The sequence below is a fragment of the Dipodomys ordii genome, unplaced genomic scaffold (genome assembly GCF_000151885.1).
Source record: "Dipodomys ordii isolate 6190 unplaced genomic scaffold, Dord_2.0 Scaffold34, whole genome shotgun sequence".
Taxonomy (NCBI): Eukaryota; Metazoa; Chordata; class Mammalia; order Rodentia; family Heteromyidae; genus Dipodomys; species Dipodomys ordii.
Genome location: NW_012267250.1, coordinates 1,257,065 through 1,270,243, shown reverse-complemented (window position 1 = coordinate 1,270,243; position 13,179 = coordinate 1,257,065). Strand labels below are relative to the sequence as shown.

At 38.9% G+C, this 13,179-nt stretch overlaps 1 protein-coding gene across 2 annotated transcripts in view; it reads left to right on the top strand.

Moving 5' to 3' along the window:
• The first annotated feature begins 325 nt into the window (after nucleotides 1-325).
• Nucleotides 326-13,179, top strand: part of Stambpl1 (STAM binding protein-like 1) — a 44,552-nt gene continuing 31,698 nt past the window's right edge. For both annotated transcript variants that reach the window (XM_013017233.1, XM_013017232.1), the window contains exon 1: nucleotides 326-624. The gene's annotated coding sequence lies outside the window, so the exon portion shown is untranslated. The remainder of the gene's footprint in view (nucleotides 625-13,179) is intronic.

Here is a 13,179-nt window from a genome sequence, read left to right as displayed (position 1 = left end):
GGGGGGGACAGGCGCAGTGCGGGTGGGTGGTGGGGCCGGGCGGGAGGAGCGCTGGTTCACAGATGGGGAAACCGCAGGCCACCCTTCCACTGTGGCCCCGGGTGGTCTGCAGGGACCGGCTGCCACCTGCGAGCCTTTCCTGCTGCGCGCGGGCGGCCGCGGCGGCGGAGGAGGGGGCGGAGGCAGCGGCGGAGGCGGCACCCGGGGCCGGCGCCCTCCAGGCCCGGGAGGCCCGGACCATCTCGGTGACACATTCTTTTTCTGCCGCGGCGGCGGCGGCAGCAGCAGCATACAGGTTCAGAGTCGCTGGGCCTGCGTGCCAAGACCCTGGGGGGAAAGTGAGACCACCCGGAGGAGGAAGAAAAAAAGAGGAGGAGGAGGAAGGAAGCCGCACGCCGAGAGTCCGCACCGGCGATCCGGCGGGAAGCACCGCGCCCGGACGACCGAGTAGGGCGCCCCCAACCTGGGTTCCATTATCTCCCCCGCTGTCTGTCGTGCCTTCCAGCAAACGCCACCGCGGTCGGGGCTGTCGGGGTCAGACGGATGACCGAACCACGCGGCCGGCGCCGGGGCCGCCGCGATCACCGCCCCTCGCGGGCTCTGCACAGCCAAGGCTGCTGGCGGGTAAGTGAGGGGGTCGCAAGCGCGCGTGTGCTGCGCGTGATCGCGCCCCAGCGCCTGCGAGCGAGCCACTGTCTGTGTGCACACCGGGGGCCCGTGCCCGGTGGCCTCTTCCGCTGACGCCAGCCCGGTGGCACGCTGGCTCCCGGTGGAGGTGCGCTTTGCTTCCTGCAGGCCCGGCGGTCCGGCAACCTCGGTGCGCCCTAGCAGCCTGGGCGCATCCCTCTGCCTGGCCTGGGGGTTGGTTTCACCTTGATGATGGAGAAGGATGGCAGGAAGCTGATGGGCCTGCTGGCAGTGACCTGGCTTGTGGGTGCGCATGCATGCTTTGCTGTTCAGCTTTGGAAATGGTGTCAGTAATCAGAGAGAGAGACAGACATACAGACAGACACACTGTCAGAGACAGAGACAGATAGCGCACATCACATTGTTTTCTGTTTCTTTACGTAAGCTGAACACAAAGGGAAGAAAAGGAGAAGTGAGGATTGGAAAAACAGAAACCTTTATTCCTGGAGGGGCTGGTGATGTGGTTTTCTGTTTTCTCTTAGAAACAACTCTTGAGACAATGTTCTCTTACTTGAATAACTTAAGCATTTTGCTGAAAGCTTTCAGTGAAACAAACAAAAGTGGAATGTAATGGAAACTTGAGTTTTCAGTCCTCTCTAAAACAACCTTCTTCCCCGTTGACAGACAAGAGCTTGAAGAGCTGTCAGTACTGAAATTTTAAAGGAAGTTAACCAAGGAACCTAATCATTCTGAAAGAGAACCTGAGCTAAAGAATTGGGGGTGGGGGGAATCTCTAGGGTTGATGGCAGAGTAAGAAAGGGGTTGTCTTACTTTGCAGAAATCAGTACTTGGAATCAAGTAAAGCAGACTTCTTTCAAAGTAAGATTGGGGAACATAGTGCCTTTCCTGGCATCCTCATCTTTGAAGAGAAGATGAAGTTGTGGATTTTAAGATCTATCTATAAATATAGTAGATGTTAGTAGGATGCTGATTTATAGTTTCATGATTCAAGGCTCTGTCAAGGTCAGGAACACAGATGAGTGAAAACTGAATATTTGACTTCTTGTTTCAATTTGGGGGAGGGGAACTAGATTTTTCCGTGATGGTTTTTACACAGAGATGTTTTATTGTTTTTTTTTCCCCAGACTTTGTGTCAGTTGGTTATTTTATGTCTTCATAATAGACGCTAAATTGACCTTTGAAAAATGCGCTATAGACTGGGCATTTTGTATGTTTGTTTCTTTTTTATGCAAGATAATGTTTTTCTTTACCCTCAGATCACTTAGAGCACCTTTATTCAAAGGCATAGATTGTTATTGGGTTGGACTTGGCACATGAGTGGTTGTGCATTTCTGTTTCATTATACAGGCAGAATTCTTTTTTCCCCTACCTGGGAATCAGCTTCAGAAGGCATGCTGACTGTAAGTTATACATCAGTGCTTACAGAAAAAATTATTGTTTTGCTTTTTTATTTTGTACCCCTTTTATAAAGTAAGCATCATTTAATCGATAAATCAGATTCTAAGTTTTTACTTTTATCTCAGTGCTCAAGGCCACTTCTCTGCCTACTTTTACATTGTTTCATGAGATTCTTCTTGCCAGGTAGAGGGACTTGGAAGGAATAATGAAGGAATCATGTCCTGCTGAGATTTTAGAGATTTACTCACGGAAAGAAGGGAGGGTTTGAAGTTGGTTCCTAAAAAGGACTGGATAAAAACAGTTAAATAATTATTAATCGTACTTACCTCTTTTAACTTCAGGATATAGAATTTAACTTCACTTAATTAATGGCCTCTGTTCCAGGTCTACTTATAGCTACAGTCCAGGGAATGAGATTTCATTTTATAGGAAAGTAAACCTTAACAACTTTTACTCAGCATATGAGAAGAAATAGCATAGACACTGCTAAAGAAGTATCAGGGACACATTTTGTTCATCTATTGGTTTCTGATTCTGTCTAGTACTACAACTTTTTCTTGGCCCTGTTAGAGATTTATAGGGGACATCAATTGAAGCTATGAGGAATGACTCATGGCTCTTCCTGAAAGCACAGAGTCCATTTTCTACCCCTTAGGACTGAGGGGTTACAGATGTTCAATAAATATTTGTCAAATGAGTAACAAACTAAACTCTTTACCTTCCCAATTTAATTACATAGACTCTCCTGGAATTATTCCTTTTTAGTTATAATTTTATATGGAGCACTTCATGAAATTGAAGCCCCAGTTGGCATATTCAACTTGGCAGACCAATTCTCAACAAAAGAAACAAAATCCATCCCTCTAAAATCACACACACACACACACACACACACACACACACGCACGCACACGCACACACACACATCACAGAGAGAGAAAGAGAGAGAGAAAGAGTGAGAGAATACCACTGTATTGATTCTTTTTAACTTGATTGTTCCAGTTCTCTGAACTTGTTGTATGTGTGTACATTCAGAAATTCTGAGCTGACATCAGAATGTTCAACTCAGGAATTATCTGGATGTTGCCACATCTGGATGTGGCTTTTATCTGAAATTGTTTGCATTTCTAAGCAAATCAGATGAACTTCTAGTACCATCCTGCATCTCCTAAAGCCAAGTAGAGAGGTCAATTTAACATTTGGCAAATTTCTAAGTCTTCCAAACACATGTTGTTTAATTCTTTTTCTAATGTTTTATTTAAACCATGTTATTCTGGTATATTACTGTGGTTGGCTTAGGGACATCAATTTGGTTACTTAGTAACTTATGTTTAGTAAAAGCAGAACCTTAATAGAAGCACCAGTAACCCCTACCTTCTGATTTGCTCTAATTATTTTTCAAGATATTCTTTTGGAAGTGGATACATTGTTTGGTCTGAAATATTAAGTATTACTCCTTCTTTTGGTTGTACTTCCAACTTTCCATCTCCAATCATTAGAGGTTTCCCCTGTGATTCAGGATCTAAATTACATGAAATGTACCTACCAATCAACATTGCACTGTTCAATAATCATAAAAAATTTCTTTCTAATAGTCATCACTTGCATGCTTCTCTAATCACACTTGTTTTATGCTGAATAAAAATAAAGTGAGACTTGCCAACATTTTTTCTATTATGTTCAAGAAGTAATAGATGGAAAACTGTGTAACGGCATTCTGCAGTAACTGAAATGGTGCTGTTCTCTTGATGATGAAGCAGTCATTCATAGCCATTATTTATTTGATAAGTAGAGAGTGGAACACTTTCATGAGAGTTAAAAGCCTAGATGCTCCATATCTTTAGTTAAGACTTTTGAAAGCCAAGTGGTAAAGTCTTAATTTTATAAAGTAGTCAATTATACGTTCCTTGAAAGGCAGTTACGAAAGAGTGTTTCTATAGGTGCACTTTGGCAATCGTGTGGGAGTGGATGAGTAAAAGGAAGGAGGGGAGCTGATAACCTGGTATTAGATGATAGCAACATGATGAAAGATCCCAGGGACATTGAGGTTGGGAAGGGAACACTGCAGAAAGCCAGGCATCAGAATTTGTTGTTTTATATGAAAAAGGGTACAAGTGCAACTATCTGTTACACACCCACTCAAGCATCAATGGTAGATCACAACCTCCTTTGCTGCTGAAACATGAGGAACTCCAGAATCTTGCATATGGTTGGTAAATGTTTATTAATAAAGTTAGTTATTAGACATGTGCTATGTCAGAGACTACTTAACTTTATTACATGCTGTCTCAAGGAAAATGAAGTGGCTAGGAACATGAATTATTTTGACTGTTTACTATCTGTGAGTTCTTGGGAAAATCATTAACCTCTTTGACCCTTGGGTTTTTTTTTAATCTTTCAATTGGGGTCTTTCTGCTTGCTCTTTCTTTCTTTCTTTCTGTTTCTTTCTTTCTTTCTTTGTTCCTTCCTTCCCTCCTTCCCTCCCTCCCTCCCTCCTTCCTTCCTTCCTTCCTACCTTCCCAGCTTCCCAGCTCCCTTCCTCTCTTCCTTTTTTTTTTTGTCATTTGTGGGCCTTGAACTCTAGGCTTAGATGCTGTACAGTTCACCTTTCATTTCTCCTCAAGGTTAGCACTCCACCACTTTGAGCCACAGCTCTACTTCGATATTTTTTTGAGTAATTAATTGGAGATAAGAGTCTCTTAGGGACTTATCTGCTGGACTGACTTCCAACCATGATCTTCACATTTCAGCCTCCTGAGTAGCTAGGATTATAGGTGTGAGACAACAGTGCTTGGCTGGGGTGTTGCTTTATTATAATGTTTAGGGAAGAGTACATTAATAAGTAGGTATAAACTATGTCTGTTACAAAGTAAAGTATGCATTTGTTGTTGTTCTTGCTAATATTTATTCATAAAACTATACTTAACAAATGCCATTTTTGTTTTTGTTTTTGTTAGTCATGGGGTTTGAACTCTGGGTCTAGGCACTGTCCCTCAGCTCTTCAGCTCAAGGTGAGCTACAGCACTACTTCTAGTTTGCTGGTGGTTAATTGGAGATAAAAGTCTCACGAATGTTCTTGCCCAGGCTGGCTTTGAACCGTGATCCTCAGATCTCAGATCTCCTGAGTAACTAGGATTACAGGCATGAGCCATTGTCACCTGGCTCATTTTTGAGATTTAAAAATCAAGGTATAAATGGCCAGGCAAATTGTTCAATCCAGTACCTGTTTTCCTATCTTGCATATGTCCTTGTTTCTTTCTTCCCTTCTTTCTTCCTTTCCTTTCTTTCTTTCTCTTTCTTTCTTTCTTTCTTTTCTTTCTTTCTTTCTTTCTTTCTTTCTTTCTTTCTTTCTTTCTTTCTTTCTTTCTTTCTTTCTTTCTTTCTTTCTCTGTCCTTCCTTCCTTCCTTCCTTCCTTCCTTCCTTCCTTCCTTCCTTCCTTCCTTCTTTCCTTCTTCCTTTCTTCCTTTCTTTCTTTATTTTTTGTCAGTCATGGGGCTTGAACTCTGGGCCTAGGCTCTGTCCCTGAGTTCTTCAGCAAAAGGCTAGTGCTCTACTGCTTGAGCCACAGCTCCCCTTCCTTTTTTTTTTTTTGTTGGTTAATTGGAGACTTGTCTCACGAACTTTCTGCCCACGCTGACTTTGAACCATGATCCTCAGATCTCAGTGTCCTGAGGAGCTAGGATTACAGGCATGAGCCATCAGTGCCCGGCTTGTCCCGGTTTCTTTTACTGATGCTAAGGGATACATGAGTGGGTTTGTCCTCAAGAAACTTCAGGGTTCCAATCATAGGTATAGGAGGCTTTGCTATCTTGGGTGTAAAATTGCTTCTCAGAGGATTGCTTCTTTTTTTCCCATTTTTTCTTTAATGTTTTGTTGTTTTTAAAAATAATGCTTTTCATTCTAATTTATATTTTCTCATATGCTTTAAAAATGGGTTCTTTTTTTCCTGCTTGGCATAGTTGCCATGCATCTGTCCTTATATTCAAATGGCTCTGCTGAAGACAAGGAGGTTGTATCTCGAAAGTGTACTCTATCTGATTCTAGAGCAAGTGTCAGTATTCCAGGAACCTTCTATACATTCCACCACTCTCCAGAATTCCAGAGTCCATGTGTTTCCTTCATTATCATGAAGAGATGGTGACATTTCTAACCATTTTTATTCAGCATATTTGGAATATTTAGTAGAGTAACAGCCAGGTGAATCTTAGCTGTTCTTTGGCTTTGGTGAAGTTGTCCAGTTAGGAGAGGCCAAATAGTACTGTGGTGGAGGGACATACAAAGCAACAAAGAAATCATATTATAAATATGTTAGAAACAATAGCAAGGAAGAAAAACCATTTGAGTCCTTGTCCCTCCTCATGGTATAACCCCTGTTTTCACTGTATTTGATGTTGGTATAATTTGTGGAGGGGAAGGGAAAAAACAAATTGTTTAAATAGGAGTACAGGTGGACCCATTGCATCAATGAGATGTACAAGTCGTTATGTTGAAAAACGAACTTTACAACTTTGGCATGGGGGAGAGGATGGGAAAGGATGGTAAGGGGAAACAAAGGAGGAGGCAACAATGCTTGATAAGAAATGTGCTCATTATCTTGCTCATGTAATTGTAACCCCTCTGTACAGTATTTTCACAATAAAAAATTAAATAAAAAAGAAGAGGTGAAATCGTAACTATAGGTGGGAACGTGGCAGGATGGAATCTGCCATCACTCATTTCGATAATATGACCATGTTATATGTATCCCTAGAAATTTTTTTTCAGAAATGGCTTTCAGAGCTCTGTAACTATTATGGGTTCTTTCTTTACTTTTTTGTTGTTGTTGCTACGTATTTATTTATTTATTTTTGCTAGGCTATCCTGAAAACGAAGCTCTACTCCAGTAGAGTTTTCTAGGTAGGTAAAAGATTTGGATGGTTTTACATAAGGTTCATGATGAAGTATTGAAAAAAAATCAAATCTCTTATATTTAAGAATATTTTGTAAATTTCTATTCCTCTAAAAAGAAACCTTCTATTTTTATGAGCTGAAAATTGATTCCAGGTTCTACAACTTGCGACATGGTGACGGTGATGCTCTGATTTTTCAAACTTTACTGATTCCTAATGTTTAGTAGCATGTCACTGACTGAACTAAATAGTTAACAAAAGTTTATATAAGAGCTGTCAAATAACTCATCACAAATTACTCATTTTGCTAGTTTGGGGTACTACTGGGATGGTGTGGATCTGTGAAAAGGGTGAACAAGGGCAAATATCATCAGAATAATCTATACACATGCATGAAAATAGAACAGAGCAGCTCAATGAGATTGGTTTAGGGAAGGAAAGGGAAAAAGAGGGACTCTGATGAAGATGGTGACAGTGATCAAAATGCATTGTATATATCAATGGGCACATTAAAATGAAATCCCCTTGGACAGCTAACTGATGCTAATAAAAATTAGTCATTTTGGTCATATGACTGGATGAGTCAGTTTGGAAACACAAGAAGGCCTGGATGATTCTTGTTTAACCTTTTGTGGCCTTGTGTGGACAGTGCTTTCTGATTTAGTATTTGTCTATATTTATAAAGAAGCCCGAGTGTTCTATTGAGAGCTCCACATTTCAAAACTTAAAATGGCTGGGGCACTTATCAACTGTGTACCTTCAGCTAAAACCAGAAAGGAAACTGCAACCAATAGTGGGATTGTAGCTAAATTTTACTCGTCTTAGGACCCTGTGATTTCATTTACCCCAATTTCTGAACTAAATATATCTTGCCATTATCTTGTCATTTGAGTCATTTCCTTGAACTAGAAATGTGTAAATGAAATAGACTTTTCATTTGCCTCTGGGTCTTTCTTCAGTCTTCTGCTGGATTGACTCTAGTTTTATTCCCAAGAACTGGAGTCAAAGGATACCCATAGGATAAATTCTCTTTGACAGTAGGAACAAGTAGACATGTTGCATGGAATGATGATCTTCAAAGACCTGGGATAATTATTTCATATATTAATCTTTCTGTTTAATAAAGCAGAAAAACTGCTTAGTGAATCAGTATAGCACTTTAGTATATACATAAAACAATCAAAACTACTTGGAAAAACTAGAGAGTATGGAACTTTATTTTTCCAATTGGAAAAAATCCAGAAAGTTAAAATGTGGATCTTGAAAGAAATATAACTGGCTGTTATGTACTTTTGACAAGTGGAGAATTTGATTATTAAAAGAATTAGAGGGCTGGGAAGGTGGCTCAGTGGTAGAGCACTTGCCTTGCATGCATGAGGCCCTGGGTTCCATTCCTCAGTACCACATAAGCAAAAAGAAAAAAAGCCGCAAGTGGCGCTGTGGCTCAAGTGGTAGAGCGCTAGCCTTGAGCTGAAGAGCTGAGAGAGCACCCAGGCCCAGAGTTCAGGCCCCACAACCCGACCTCCCCCCAAAAAAAAGAATTAGAAAGATTTTCAAATTTATCTTAAAAAATAAAATATCTTCCAACCCATCCCCTTAGATTATTGTCTGGAGGATTTGGTAGAACCTGAGAACCTTCCTCTCAACAATCTTAGGAAATTTTCCTGCAGATAGACAAAAAGCCATCTCCTTAGAGAAAAATCTAAACAAGAACTAAGTCAAATGTTATGTTTATATTCTTGCTTCCATTTTTATGCTGTTAAGCATTTTCCTTCCTGATTTGCATGTACATTTTTAATAATATATCATAATGCCAACTCTAGTGTTGTTGCATTGGCATTCTTGTCATGAACATATATAGCGATTACCTATAGTATTCTTAGTAGATTTTGTTTCTTAATGGAAAGAATCAGAAAACCTCAAGGCTGGTAGGGAGTCCTAGAGATAATGTCAAGGAGGATTCAGGAAGCAGAAAATCAAACAGTTAAATAATACAAGAGAGAGGGAAGGTGGGGATCAAAAGTATTTAAACCTACTCTGGTGGGCACTAGGTTAGCATCATGCATTTTTGATCAACCTGATGCACACAAATGTGTTTGTCAACTAGGGTTGTCATACACTGCCTGGTGCAGAAAGAGCGCATCAAAGCGAGTGAGACAGGCTGGTTTTGTCATCAAAAATCAGAACGGAATAAAGGCGAAGATTGGGCTTCTGAATTTGGCATCACCAGTTTTGAATGGTTTGCAGTACACTTCTCCAACTCTGGGTTCTTGAATGTCTGTAGCCCATACATTACTCTTCCCAGAAATTGAATATTACGGTGGGTAATGCGAAGGCTACCCTGCTTAGCCATCAAATTCTCACAAGTAGAAATTGGCAAGGCTGAGATTAAAATCTGGAACAAACCACTTAAAACTGAGTTTTAAAAAGTATAATTTAAAAAATTATACAGTGACATATGTTTATAACAAAGTATACAGAAATGAATAAGGTGAAAATGAAAGGCCCTCATAACCCTACTAGTTAGAGAACAGCTAAGAAAAATTTAATCTATGTTGTTCCTGATATGTTTCTCTCAAATGCCAGTGTAAATTTGCTATACATGTACTCATGCTATAGGTAGGGAAACACAAATATGCTTTTCCACAACTTGCTCATTTTTATGATTCAATGCACAAGCATGTAAATACTTTCTAAGTAGCTTTAGCTTCTCAACCTGCCATATAGATTTATTTTAAATGATCTTCCTTTGTTAGTTTATATTTTCTTCCAGATATTTTTCCTCTTTATTGTGGGGTAGAGATAAAACTCAGGAACTTACACCTTCTAGGCAAGCACTCTAACATTAAAAGCACACTACAGTTAAAAACCACATTCCCAGGCCTTAGTTGTTGTTAGTGTTGTTTGAGACTGGGTCTTAGGCTGACCTTGAATTTCTCATCCTATAGTTTCTACTGCTGCTCCTGCCCAATGCTGAAACAACAGATGTGCTCAACCATGCTCAATATTTTTAAACCATACTATGACCATGGTGTGTGTGTGTGTGTGTGTGTGTGTGTGTGTGTGATTTGGGCAGGATAACCTATAGAAAAGTCTTAGAATTGATTGTAATTTTTGTCTATAAAGATGCATATTATTTCATTAAGTTTGATTGCATGTGAGTTTTATCAATAAAATAAATCAAATTACCATGTTGAATTCATAGGGCACTTTTCTTTTTTGGGGGCCAGGGGTTGTCTGGTAACCAAGCCCAGCATCACCCGAAACAAACCATGCAAGCCTGTTTTGTCTTCAGCCTCAATTTCACACTTTTTAAAATAATTCTAGTGAATTTGAACATTTTCCCACATGCTACTTAGTTGTTTATATTCCTTCTAAGACTCATTCATGTCATTTGCTCCTTAGTATCTTAGTGGAAGATACTTTGTTACAATGATGCCAATATTGTTTTCCTTTGTTGTCCTTTTATTAAGTGCACTATTTGAACACACTTTTATCATTTTGTTTTAAAATAATTTCAGGCACTATCAAATTATGTAAGTAGATATAGAATTTCTCTATACCTTTACACAGACTCTCCAAATAATAATACTTAACTACAGTAGTCATTAAAATCAGGAAATTAACATTGATGCAGTACTATATCTATTGTGGACATCTCATTCTCAAGTCTTCTGATGGAGGATCTGATCAAATGACATACCTTAATCATATTATTTAATTAGTTGGTTAAATAGTTATGGGAAACTGGGACTTAAACCCTGGACCTTGTGCATACCTGGCAAGCATTCTACCTCTGATCTTTCTCTTCCAACTTACTCCTTGATCTTTTAAAATCTGAAATGTTCCTAGGCTAGTTGTTTTGTTGAAAATCCCATATTCAGATCTGTCTAGTGTTTGGGTTGAGGAATGGTCAGAATGCAGGGTAGCTATTTCCAGGGTTTTCTGTGTTCTTTGTAATTGATTGGGTGTTGGTACCATGCATGGAGACAGAAAAAGAGAAGTATTAGCATCTTCAATTTCCTTAAAAGTCGATGTTAGAGTATCTTCTTTTACATTTATTTTATATCCTATTATATCTGTTTACACTCTTGAGGTTATGGTTTTTCTTCAGAAGGTTTCCCATAAATTGCTTGTCTTCTCCATTCCTTTTTCTGGTCTTCAGTTTGGACCTGGGCTACCTTATTTCACAGACACTTACTTGTTCTTCTTAGACTATCACAGTCCCTCCTCTCTGCAATGCTTTTCATCACAACCAGAATATTTCAACTTATAAATATGTACTGAGTGCCTGGCTTGGACAGATCACCTTACTGGCTGGAGTTGAGAGTTCAATATATTTGGAGAGTTTTGGGTCAATTTATAATTACAATTTAAGGCAAAATAACCTTTTCATTTTGCCAATTTATGAGACTATCCTTGACACAGTTCTTGCATAAATATAAATTGCACAGGGGAAAACTGCATGTGGTTCACACTTAAAATCTTAGCTACCCAGAAGGCTGAGGTCTGAGGTTCATATCCCAGGAAGACAAATCTGAAAGACTATTATCTTCAAATAATAAACAAAGATAGACATGTGCCTCATGTGGTAGACTACCAGCTGTAAGCAAAAAAGCTGAGCAAGGGTTTAAGACTTGGAGATCAAATCCAGCACCAGCAATAGATAGATGGGTAGACAGATAAATAGCTAGTTAGCTATTATCTAGATAGATAGCTAGATAGCTTTTATGTAACTAGCTAGCTAGCTAGATAGGTAGATAGATATATAGAAATAGAAACAACGTATATCAAAGGTATTTATTAACAATAACAATGAAGAAAGACTTCTTATTTCCATGACTTAGAGTTCATTTTGCTTAGCATCATCTTACATGGTCATATGTACATAGCTATTGAGCTCTTCTGTTCATCTGCTAGGACTATTCTAGACCTACTCTAATTATTAACAAGAAGGGAAACCATGGGAACTGTGTTTCTTTGATTCTGCTCACTTCACTTAATATGATTTTTTTCAAAGTCTTTCCATTTCCTTACAAATGGAGCGATGTCATTCTTTCTGATGTAAGCATAGAATTCATATGTATATATATATATATATATATATACGTACATATTTATATACCTATACATATATACATTTATATATATATATATATGCATTTTCTTGAATGATTTAATGTACTGTGTGGGATTTTTTTCTTTTGTGTTTTTTCCCCTATGGTTTATGCCCTGTTGTCACTGTATTTAATTTTGATACCCTGGGTATTGTATATACATTTATCTGAATTAGGAAAGGGAAGGGAAATAACAAAATGGTGAGACAAAGGACAAAGGGTGAATTAATGCATAGCGATACTCACAAGGCAATATATGTTGGAAATGATCTGTACAACTTGGGGGGTGGGGGAGGAAAAGTAGGAGAAAAATGAAGGATGAGATAACAAGTTTGACAAGAAATGTACTCACTACCTTACCTATGTAATTGTAACCCCTCTGTACATCAACTTGACAATAAAATTAAATTTAAAAAGGTATTTATTAAAAATGTTTAACCATAAAGTACTAGTATTTAAATATTTTTTAATGTTTTTATGTAAAAATAGTGTACAGAGGGGTTACAGTTACAAGAGTAAAGTAATGAGTACATTTCCTATAGAGCATTGTTACCTCCTCCTTTGTTTATCCCCTACCATCCCTTCCCTCCCCAACTCCTCCCTCCCCCCCACAAGTTGTAAAGTTCTTTTTCAACATAGTATCTTGTACATCTCATTGATACAATGGGTAAGCCTGTATCCTTATTTAAGCATTTTGTTATATCCCTTCCCCTCCCCAAATTAGAAAAATGTATATATAAGATGCAGGACACCAACATCAAATACAGTGAAAACAGGGGTTACACCATGGGGAAGCACATACAAAAGAAGCAAAAAAAATCACATAGTACATTTTAGAGATGCTAAAAACAATAACAAGAAAGAAAAACAGTTGTGTCCCTATCTTGGGGTTCAATTTGCTTAACATCATCTTATCTGGTCATATGTACATAGCTTTTGACCTTTTCTGCTTGTCTTAGACTTATACTAGTCATTGCAAAGAAGGGAAGCCATGGGACCTATGTTCCTTTGGGCCTGGCTTACTTCACTTAATATATTTTTTCCAAGTCTTTCCATTTCCTAAGAAATGGGGTGGTGTCATTCTTTCTGATGGAGGCATAGAATTCATATATATATATATATATAT